Genomic DNA, 10,934 nt, shown 5'->3' on the forward strand with positions numbered 1-10,934 from the left:
CCATCTGCTCCTTTGTTCTACTACCGTACTCCTGTGGCTCACCTCGCACTGCCTTAACAGTGCCTTAGAGCACTTTAGGAGCCAAGTTCACTCCCTGAGCAGGCAGGAAACTCACCCAGAAAAGCAGGTGGTGTTCCACCAGCTTCGAGAGCTCAACTGCCTTGCAGAGACAACCAGCAAGCATAAGAGGTGGCACAAGGAAGGAGGCAGGACCACGCATCGGGAAGAAGGAGAGGGAATTTGTCCATCTCCTTTTTGTGGCAGTCAGCCCGGGCTGCTAGCTCATACCCGGGTGAAACGGCACACTCAGTTTGCAGGGAGGGCTAAAAACCCCTTCACTTTTAGAAAGGACACCACCCAGGACACAGTCAGGCATCTTTTAAGGCAACTTTTAACTCCCTCTTGCACGGAGAGACTCCCTAGCTCTCTGGGAAAGGCTGCAGCTGACAGGCGTCGTTCTTTCATTCCGCCAGAGGTGGAAGCTAAAGTGATTTCAGGGAAGGGTTATAAAAGGGTTTATAAAAGTTATACCAATTTTTGAATTGTTGTTCATGACTGGTTCCATGACATTTTCCCCAGAGAAACAGGAAGCAACTCACAAGCACTGGAGGAGCAGCAGATGGAAAAGTCACTTTCTGCACTCTCGTAGTCGTCAGGTTCAGTGAATTTGCACTTTGCCGGATTTTACTCCTGCAGAAAGAGGATTTAGCGAGTGAGTGAGCAGGTGATTTAGGGAGTACCACCGGGTCAGGTCTTTCCCGCTTAGGCAGAAAGCCTCCCCGCTCCCGGCGGTTTAGGCAAAAACCCTACATTTCATCCAAGCCCTAAGCTGTAGTCTAAAAAGCCACCAGCGTGACAGAGACGGTCTGTACCAGAATCCTACAATCGGCCTTTTTTCACTCAAGTGCAGCCTACAGATTGTCTTGCCGAGTTTGTGCAGATGCTCCACAAGCACAAAGCTACAGCAGAAGGTGAGACGAGGAAAGCATTTCAGCTCTCTACCCCAACAGCCCCCAACAGCGAAGACCCTGTGTCTGATGCAGACCACAGATGTGACATCCCTCTCCATGAAAAAACAAACAAAACCAACACAGATCAGAACTTGACGCTGGAGCCACTTTACCCAGCTACCTCCTGCGGTTATTCCCCAACACGACTATACTTCCCTTCAAGAGTTGCAGTCCCCGTCTACCGTGGCGAAGCTCGCAGCAGTTCCCAAAGGCACTTCTGACCTTACGCTCTTTTTTACCTTGCTCGGTGCACCTGGACAGACAGACGTAGGCGCTGAGTGTCTCAGGACAGAACATACACGCAGCCTTCCCAGCACAGGGAGACAGTGGTGAGCAAGGCACTCCCAGCACACCACACCGCTCGCCTCTCCCAGCACGAATTCCAGAATCCCAGCACGAATTCCAGAATCCCAGCATCACAATGAAGAGAAAGGCCTTCCAGAATCACTGGAGGTCCTCTGGTCCAGCCCCCCTGCTCAGGCAGGGTCACCTACAGCAGGCTGCCCACGACCGTGTCCAGGCGGCTTTTGCGTATCTCATTCTGAAACATACTTTGACAAAGAGCAACCTGACAAGCCCAACTGCAAATGCATTTGCAACACGTGCAACAGGCCCGGCTTGTTGGTGACTCTCTCCTGCCAATTTAAGGCTTCTCTCCACCACACAAGTCAAGCAATACCACACCAGCAAAGCCTTGTCACCATTAGTTCTCTAAAACTGTATCCGACAGCTTCCTAGGTAGAAGGCACAAAATTAACAGAAGCCTGATTATGTTCGTTTCACTGTCTTAACAAAGCAAACCCCAGGCAGATCAATGCAGGAAAACCAGTTGATGCAGCAGGTGAACAAGAAGCTGTCCTCAGCAGAACAGGGTACGGTACTGTGTGCCCAAACGCCTGTGCCAGCTGCCAGCCAAGACCGATACAACCATCCAGAGGGAGCACCTGAACGACCCCGGTTAGCCATACACCCCACACAGGGCTCAGCATTCCCGACAGAATTAAGTCCCTAATTTTTATCAAACCCCCATCATTTTATCAAACATGATCAGGAAGCAATTATTAGATCTGAAAGACTGACGCCACGCTTCCTTTCTATTGGCAGAAGTTCCAGACCTGGAGTCACGGTTTATTAAGGAAGGGCAGAGAGGGGCGTGAGTAACAAATCTTAAAGATGACAAAAAGGGGAAAACATCAGACTCAGAAGACCAGAGGTTCATGGATCTGGCCGCAATGCCCGTTACTGGGAAACTCGCCTGAGCCACAGCAATGTGCTGGTGCTCCCACTCCTTCCAGGCTTCCTCCGGACGGGACTCCCACGTGGCCTGTGTGCTCCGGATCCGCCACTCATTCCCAGCCAGCAGAAACTCTTCTCCCTCCTGCCTGCAATAGCCTTACTTACACTGGGTTTGGGCTTTTGTCTTGATCAGCACTTGATAAGGGAACTGACTCTGAGCAACTGGATGTGCCCACGCCAGTGCTGCAGATGAGGACAGGGACCATTTCTCAAAGGCAGAGCTGTCTTCTTTTCTTCTCAAGTTTTTAAAAGCAATGTGTCTGTGGAGAAAAAAAACAAACAGAACACCTTTGAAAAAAAATCCCAAGTCACAGATATTAAGTACTACTCCTGTATCGCCAGGCAGAAATGCAGCGGTGCTGCTAAGATGCCTTAATAGAGCAGAGCACCAGCTGGCCAGCAGGCAGTAAGGGGAGAGCAGCCGCTGTCAGGGAGCGCCCACCCCAGACAAGGCTTCTGGGGGTCTTGGTTCACATGGGCCTCATCTCCGGGTCAGATGGAGTCCTAATTCAGACACAACAAGGGGGCTGCGTTCATCGGCACGTGAAAGCAATTCAGCTCTTTGCAGGACTGAACTGGTGCGGGAAACGTTCAATCTTCTGCTCCTGATATCTCCTCGTAGCCAGGCAGCTGCAGCCACGCGGTCACGGAGCCATGAACCGCGTTGGGACAGCAGACATCTAAGTGCCTGAGCTCTTTTCAGGGGAGCTGGAATAAGAAGGAATAATTAGTGCTGGAGTCCCAGCGAAAGCCTGTCTGGAAGGACTGCAAAGAGGGCCGTTTTCAGTTCTGAGCCCCAGAAAGGCCAGGAGGAGAGAGGGAACCTCCTCTTGCAGAAGGAGACGAGGGACTGGGGAAGTGGCCGGGAAGCAAACTGCTCCTGGGCAGGAAGGAATAGCTCTGTGTGGCACTGTCGCTGGGATCCGGCATCGGGAAGCAGAGACAACCAACGCCTGGCAGCAGGGGTCATCTGTACGCTCTACGTTTCAACTCTGTGCTGCATTGCCGGGAGAGAAAGGGAAGGAAAGAAGCTGAATTAAGTCACGCACACGAGAGAGACCCAGAATTCTCAGGAAAAAGAGCTACCTCCGTCACATAACTTAGCTGTCAAAATATACGCCGTGCGTTAATAAGAATACAGAATAAGCTCTTAATATGCTGCCCTCCCTTATTGGCACATTCACCCTTTCCTTCCTCCTCAGCTGTCAGTCACTTTGAGCTGGTATCTCTTCTCATTTTGCCCAGCACCTGACCGCAATTGGCACCGAGACCAGAGCGGGAAAAACTATGAAAGTGTGCCTTTCAGCGTATCGTCAGGTTGACAGAGTTCCTTCGTAACAGAGGTCTGCTGGAGTCTCGGCTGCAGTCTGTGAGCGTATCAAACGTATTACCTGCCATTGGATTTTGAAGGAGGTTTTTAAAATTAGTTTTAAACCCTACCAAAAATGAGATAGGGATTAACATGGAAAAGATGACCATAAAGTCCTTAAACGTAAAAGAAGAATCCTAGTGTCTTAGCAATCTGGCTATAAACTAACTCTTTTTAGCAGGTTAGCAATTTAGGAGAAAGAGAGACAGACAGATGAGAAGACAGAGGTGGGTTTTGTCAAAGTGAATACTGAAGGTGCTCAAATCCTGGTAACTCTGCCTTACGCTAGCACCAATGTAAAAAAAACCCTCAAAACCACGTCGATGGTATTGGTACAAGTAACAGTTGAAGAATCTGTCCTTAAATTTGTTCAAAACAGTAAGAAAGTTAGCATTTGAAGAAACTCAGGTAAGCTGTTTGAAGACTGTCAGCATTTACAGTCAACATTTTCACACGTGCACGTTTTCTATTTGTATTCTTCCATCTTTCATTTGATAGTACTTGCTTTAAGAAAAAATACCTCTTCAAAGGTGCTGGAGTATACAGTTAATTCACCCGAGACAAAGAGGACCCTGTGGGGGTTTCATCTTATTTAGGAATGCAACATCTGGTGCACAGGACCAACAGTAATCGCGGATTACAGGAAACAAAACTACTTGTTTTATAATACTGCCTCGCTTTATGTAAACAACACGGCGTTTATATAAAACAGGTGCTTATAGTTTTATAGCTGCATTTATCTCTATTTAGTTAAATTTTTCCAAATATGCAGAGAACTCTTGCAAAAGAAGTGGGGTTTCAATCTCTAACGTAGAAAGCGAGAGATCGATTTTGTGTCAGCCACGTTTCTGTTCTGAAAACAGAAATGGTCTCCATTTGAGTGATGCATTAATAGTGCTACGAATCTTTTAGAATCATAGAATGGTTTGGGTTGGAAGGGACCTTAAAGATCATGTAGTTCCAACCCCCTGCCCTGGGCAGGGACACCTCCCACTAGGCCAGGCTGCTCAAAGCCCCATCCAGCCTGGCCTTGAACACTTCCAGGGAAGGGGCATCCACAGCTTCCCTGGGCAACCTGTTCCAGTGCCTCACCACCCTGACAGTAAAGAATTTCTGCCTGATATCTCATCTAAATCTACCCTCCTTCAGCTGTAAACCGTTACCCCTCATCCTATCGCTACACTCCCTGATAAAGAGTCCCTCCCCATCCTTCCTGTAGGCCCCCTTTAGGTACTGGAAGGCTGCTATAAGATCTCCCCAGAGCCTTCTCTTCTGCAGGCTGAAGAACCCCAACTCTCTCAGCCTGTCTTCATAGGAGAGGTGCTCCAGCCCTCGGATCTTCCTTCTTAACCCCCTTTTTTCTTCAAAAAAGGAGGACAACCCAGAAAAGAGAAAGAAGGAATGTACTACAAGAGATGAAACAGCTTGGCCAGTGTTACGGCAGAGCAGCCGGGTGGCTCAAGCAGCAAAACGATGCTCTTAGGTCCAGGCAGCACCCACACACTTCAGCCAACATGCCCAGAAGGGTCACGTTAAGAGAGCATAAAGGATGATTTTCAAATTACAATGAGCAAAAAAGAAATCAATGTACACAGAAAACTAAGATTTGTTAATACGGAAGCAAAGCGACCTCATTACCTGGTCATTATAGATTTCCAGCACGTTGAAAGTGTTCTGTAAAGACAAGAAGTAATTAGAAGGTAAAACAGACAGGCAACAAACAGCAAAAGCTAGGCTCTGTATTTCAGCAGCTTAAACATTAAGTTTCTGCCCCATGACTTTTCTCTTCTCCCTGTTGCTTATTCCGTGTGCCTGCACTTTCAACAGAACCAAAGCAAGCACCGTGAGCTGCGCTGGAAAACCCGTGATTTCAGCAAAAATCCGGTACTGGGAAACCACTCTTAGAAATCCTTTTGCTCTGAAACAGGATATTTCACCACATCATTCTAGTAAGAAGCCATTTGCTACAGATAGGAGGGTTTTAAAAAATTTAAAACGGTGTTTAAATTTTAAGAGAAACTAAGGGATTTTATATCTTCAACATTTCCTACTAAAACTGTTTTCTCTTACCAGAGAAGACTTTCTAAACTCCATCGTAACATACGTTTCAATACACCATTTTATTGTATTTTTGTTGTATTTTCCCCTAGCCAAATGTGCACGAGGAAACCGCTAGCAGACCTCAGGGTGGGCTAGCCAGTGAGCAGGAGGAAAAGCCATCTCTGGAAAGATGCGGTGTCTCAGCCAGAGGTCAGAGACGGAGCCCAGAGTTGGGGCACAGACGACAGCTGGGCTCAAGGCTCTGCTGATCCTCTGGGGCTCTGCAAATGTGGCTGCGTGGGGGAACCTGCAGAGTGACAGCATGCCTCTGGTGTCACTCGTGAGCTTCAACTGCAACAAGCCAGAGAGGCGGCTTTCTGGGAGCTGCCCCAGTGCAAGATGGCAGGTGGTAAAGGCACGGCCCCGTCTCTGGCAGCCTGCGTAGCCAGCCGCGTTGCTGTCGTGCATGTGTGTGGTGCACCCTCAGCCTTGCTACTGGCCTGACCTGCAAACGGGAAAGCAGCAGCCGCATCCAAGGGTCTGGGACAGAGACACCCCCAGGTCTGGGGTGCACCAGGCCGGGCTCCTGCCGCCAGGAAGGACGAAGCCCCGGCTCAGCAGATTTGTAACAACCCTTCGCTACTTGGCAGACACCGGCATCAAGCTTTAAGCTTCGCAGTATTAAGTTCACCAATGCCAAAAAGAAACCTGTTCTGTACCAGGAAGACTACGGAGAAGAAGTAAACGACTCGTGAGACCCTATGGATTGGTTTCTGCCCGTAGCTTGTTTTCCCCACCAGAAATCAACAACAAAGCTATTTACGAGTGGTTACACGGGAACTGATGAAATTGCAGCAAACAATTTTATTGAAATAACAAGCCTGAGAGTAGTGTTCCACGAGGGGAAGTTCTGATGGGGGATTAAACTGCTCGGTTATCCTCAGACATATTTGCACACCGGGCATATTCTTGCAATACGATCCATGGCTTTATCCAGTGCACTTCCAAAAGGAGAGACGAATTTTATTTCCACCGGTGGAGGTGACCAAGAGCCTCCTTTTCTTGTGGTCCTGAAAAGAAAGAGAAGTATCAAATTGATTTTTTGATTACCAACAGTATTCAGTAGAGGAAAACGTTTTGCAATGTTGGAATTACAAAATCGATGCCAAAGAATTATTTATGGGCTTCTTTGAAGATAGGGTCAAGGCAGAAAACATAGAGAAACAAGCTTCCTTTTGCTTTCGTTCCTTACCAGACTGTCCCAAGCATTCTCACTCAGTATTCGCGTGAGCTTTTTGAGCGCCCCCACGCCCTGATTTTAAGAGGCAACTCTCCCCAGACGGTTTTCCAGAAGGAACCGGAAAACACGGCCAGAAACAAGACGTTCTCTTTACTCGTCGTCTGACCCACTCCTGCCTTCTATGGGGAACTAAAGACCGTAAGAGCGTGGTTTCGTAAGGTGGAATGACAGGAGAGCACGCCATCATTGCAAAGAGTAGCACCCACTTGGCCTTTCCTAGCCCCTCCCTCTTCTGGTTCCAATAGAAAACTGAACCGTGAAGTGGGGAAAACGGTGCCCAGGAGACCAGCAAGCTGGACAGGCTCGCAAAGTCAGAGCAGAACTGTACCGCCAAGGGAGGAAGAGCAAGTGAGGTGGCCAAAAGCTGAATCGCTACCGTTGTTTCTTAATGACTGCAAGCTGGCTCTGTTCAGGGGAAGAGTGGGATTCTTTCCCCTTCTCAGACACATTTTCTCCACCGCCTCCGGGCCGGAGCCGTGGCGTTTGCCGGGGCCCGTGTGGGGGCAGCCCATGCCGCTGGCGGCGGTGTCCCTACGGCCGGGCCGTGGCTTTGGCCTGTATGGGCGGAGGCGTGGCTTTCGCCGGGGCCTCTGGGCGGCGCAGCCGCCGTGGGCCTGGCCGATGCCGGGGCCGGTGGGGGGCAGCCGATGCCGCTCGGGCTGGTGTCGGGGCTGGTGGCGTTGTTTGTGCCTGTGTTGCGGCTTGGGCAGTCACCTGAGTTGTTTGAGTTTCTGCTGTAGCTTTCCGTGGGGGGGTTGTCTGAATTCCTACTGCAGCTTTCGGTGGCAGGGCTGCCCGAGTTTCTGCTGTCTTCGGCTTTGGCCCCGGGGTCTGAGTAGCAACATCACATGTCACATCATACTCACTCCTGCACCGATATTTAACAATAAACCAGCCCTGCAACACACTCGGGAAAACCGACAACAGGATCACGTACGAATGAAAGTAACCTTCACTCTCGAAACGGCCCGAAGGTTTCTCATCCCGATTCTGTTACTGTCGCTTTGGCATCATCACCGAAGGGCAAAGTCAACTTTCCCCAGGTACGACCAAGAGCGTAATGAGGAAAAGAATCCATCCCGAAAGTGTAATTAGGAAAAGCCTCCATCACGACATGCCCAAGATAGGCAGGCAGAACCGTTATCCAAGCAATTATTTTATACCTCTGAAGGCAAACCCACGCCAACGTGGCACGCTTAGACCACCGCGTCCAAACACAAACGAGAAACAGGCCATGCAATATATTTGACCGCTTAAACCCCACTGCATCCATTAACTTCATACAAAGCTCTCTAAAGGCACGATACCAGATTTCACGTAAGACCGACATGCTGTGAACTCTCTGTTCTCCCTGAACAAGCTGGAATTCAAACTATTCAGGCAATCTATCAGAGCTGCGTTCGTGCCCCACGTCGGGCGCCAATAAATCTGTCGTGGTTTTGGCCGAATTGGCCAATGGCCGGCGACAGATGCTCCCCCCCAACCTCTCGTACACGGAGACGAGGAGGAGAGGTAGAGAGAGATTTACGAGCTTAGGAGAAACTAAACTGCTTTCATGAAATCCTAATAATAAAATAAAAAGGGAAAGAATGAAATAGATACAGTCCATACAAAACTGGACGAAGCTCCCAGGATGACGTCACCGCACAAACCTCAAATCTCAAATTCTCCTAATTCCGAGTGTTCCTGCAGGCAGGCAGGTGACGTTACAGAAGGCCTAACATAGCCGTTTAAGACCAAATGCAAGTCTGCCATTCTGATTTGCAGTTCCAGTTCTCAACGTAAGCAGTTTGAGCAAACTCTATAAAACTGCAAGTGTAATCACGGTCTGTAAAGCCTTTAACTGGAAAAATCACTAACTACAGCCCACCTTACTCCATCAGTCCACGTGGGGTTCGAGTTCTCCTTCCTGGAAGATATTCTGGGTTCCTTTGCTCGTAGAGGAGGGCGAACTGATCATCCCGGAGATGCAGAGGCGAGCTGCTAGGGGTGCGGTGCGAAGGCTGGGTCTGAGAAAGGACTCAGGAGGAAAAAAGACAAGATCCTGGGAGGGCACGTAGCCAGGACAGCTGACCCAAACTGACCAAAGGGATGTTCCATACCCTCTGCCGTCTGCTCAGCTACAAAAGCTAAGCGAGAGGAGGAGGGCTGGGGAGCATTCCTTATTACAACGCTTGTCTCTGAAAATTACTCTGAGGTGTAAAAAGCTCTCCGTCTCCTTCAGCTGCATCACATTCAACAATGTTTATTGACAGTCAAACAACATGCTGACTATGACTCTGGAGAATCCTAGCTGTATGGACGATCGCCCGACGGATGTCCTTCACTTTATCCTGGCGTTGCCGGTGCTGCTTCTGAGGTTGGTGACTTAAGCGCACTATCTTCCACCACCTACAGTTAAAAAAAAGCCTGTTAATGCAATAGTCATTACCAAACAGACTGACTTCACACTCACACAGATGAAACTGAGGACAGTGAAATGCCGCTTTTCCTTTCAGATCACTGCTGGGTGTAAAGTCAGAAACATACAGTGTACTCTCTGCTACCGATGACAGCCTCTGTGTTTAAGGGACGGAGAAGAGAGTGTTCAGTGTACGCCATCGCGTGCCCCGTTTCTGGTATTTCTGTTCCTGACTACGATTTGCCACCACTCCTGGACAAAGTGAGCAGTTTTACAATGCGAGCTGTAGCCACAACTGGCAGAAATCATCCCATTGCAGTACTTCCTGCACTGACGACAAATGCCCACACGGCGACCCACTCTGCATCTAACAGGGTAAAAGGCAGCGATGAGAGAAAAGCTGAAAGTTCCAGTCGGCAACACTTTGTCAAACTGGCCAGCCCTCACATCCGACAGCTCAACCCTGCACTTCAAGGAACCGCTTGGACTGCCTGAGACAACACAGTATATTCTAAATAGCTCCACCTCGTCTTTTCCCGTTCCCTGTGCTGAGCAAGTATTCGTTCCTTCTAGATCCACGTGAAGATACTCGGGGTTTTACGGTGAGAACAAAAGCAGTAACCGTTACTTATTTCCAGGGACTCGGATGGTCGGGATAATTGAATCCACGTGTAAAGACCTTTGCCCAGCCCTCTAAGTTGCAGTGCTAGCCAACAACGGCAGAAGGAAGCAGCCCCTCAACAGCAGTCTCCATAGAATCAGCTTATTTTCTTGCCTCCCACCTCGTCAAAACTTGCTAAAGCGATGTATTATTAGCAACACGCCATGCTTCAAAACTAAAGTCAAGAAATACTAGTCTGCGTAAACTTTCCTTTTATGCTTACAAATCTACGAACAAGAAAGCAGTAAGCAGTTTGTCCTAAATTCAGTGAGGGCCCACAAGCCAAAACCAGGCGCTTACATCTACATCAGTACCCACCAGTTATAACGAAAGCAGAAACACCTTCACTGCACTGCTACGGGAATGACTGCGGAAGCTTTGTGACCTGCTGCCTTCTTCCCAACCCAAATTTTCCATTGACTCCCAGGAGGGATTTGCGTATTCCCAAGTCCAGCCCCGTCTTCTCTACAGTGTTGTCCTAAATCCCAAAGCCGAGACGAGCTGAATAAGTGAATGCATCTAAGGTCTCTTCTTGTTCCTGTCTCTAGTGAGGGACTGGCGGGTGCTGTTGAAACCCAACTGCTTGCTCTCCTGTTTGGATCTCAACAGGTCCCATTTTAGAAACATCCTCAATTTTAGAAACATCCTGCTGAAGAAACAGCACGTTTAGCAGCTATAAAAACGACAGCATCTTTAAAATCCACCTTGTGAGAAACCGGTTTTCTCCTTCATTCCTGCCCAGGATTCTTTAATTCTGGACAATATTTTCGCCAGAAAATTTGGTCTTCGACGCACATTTCCTGCTTTAGCTTGTTTTCTTACTGGAGTTAATGGCTTTGGTCTTGAGACTGGAAAGC

The sequence above is a fragment of the Chroicocephalus ridibundus genome, chromosome 3 (assembly GCF_963924245.1).
Source record: "Chroicocephalus ridibundus chromosome 3, bChrRid1.1, whole genome shotgun sequence".
Classification (NCBI taxonomy): Eukaryota; Metazoa; Chordata; class Aves; order Charadriiformes; family Laridae; genus Chroicocephalus; species Chroicocephalus ridibundus.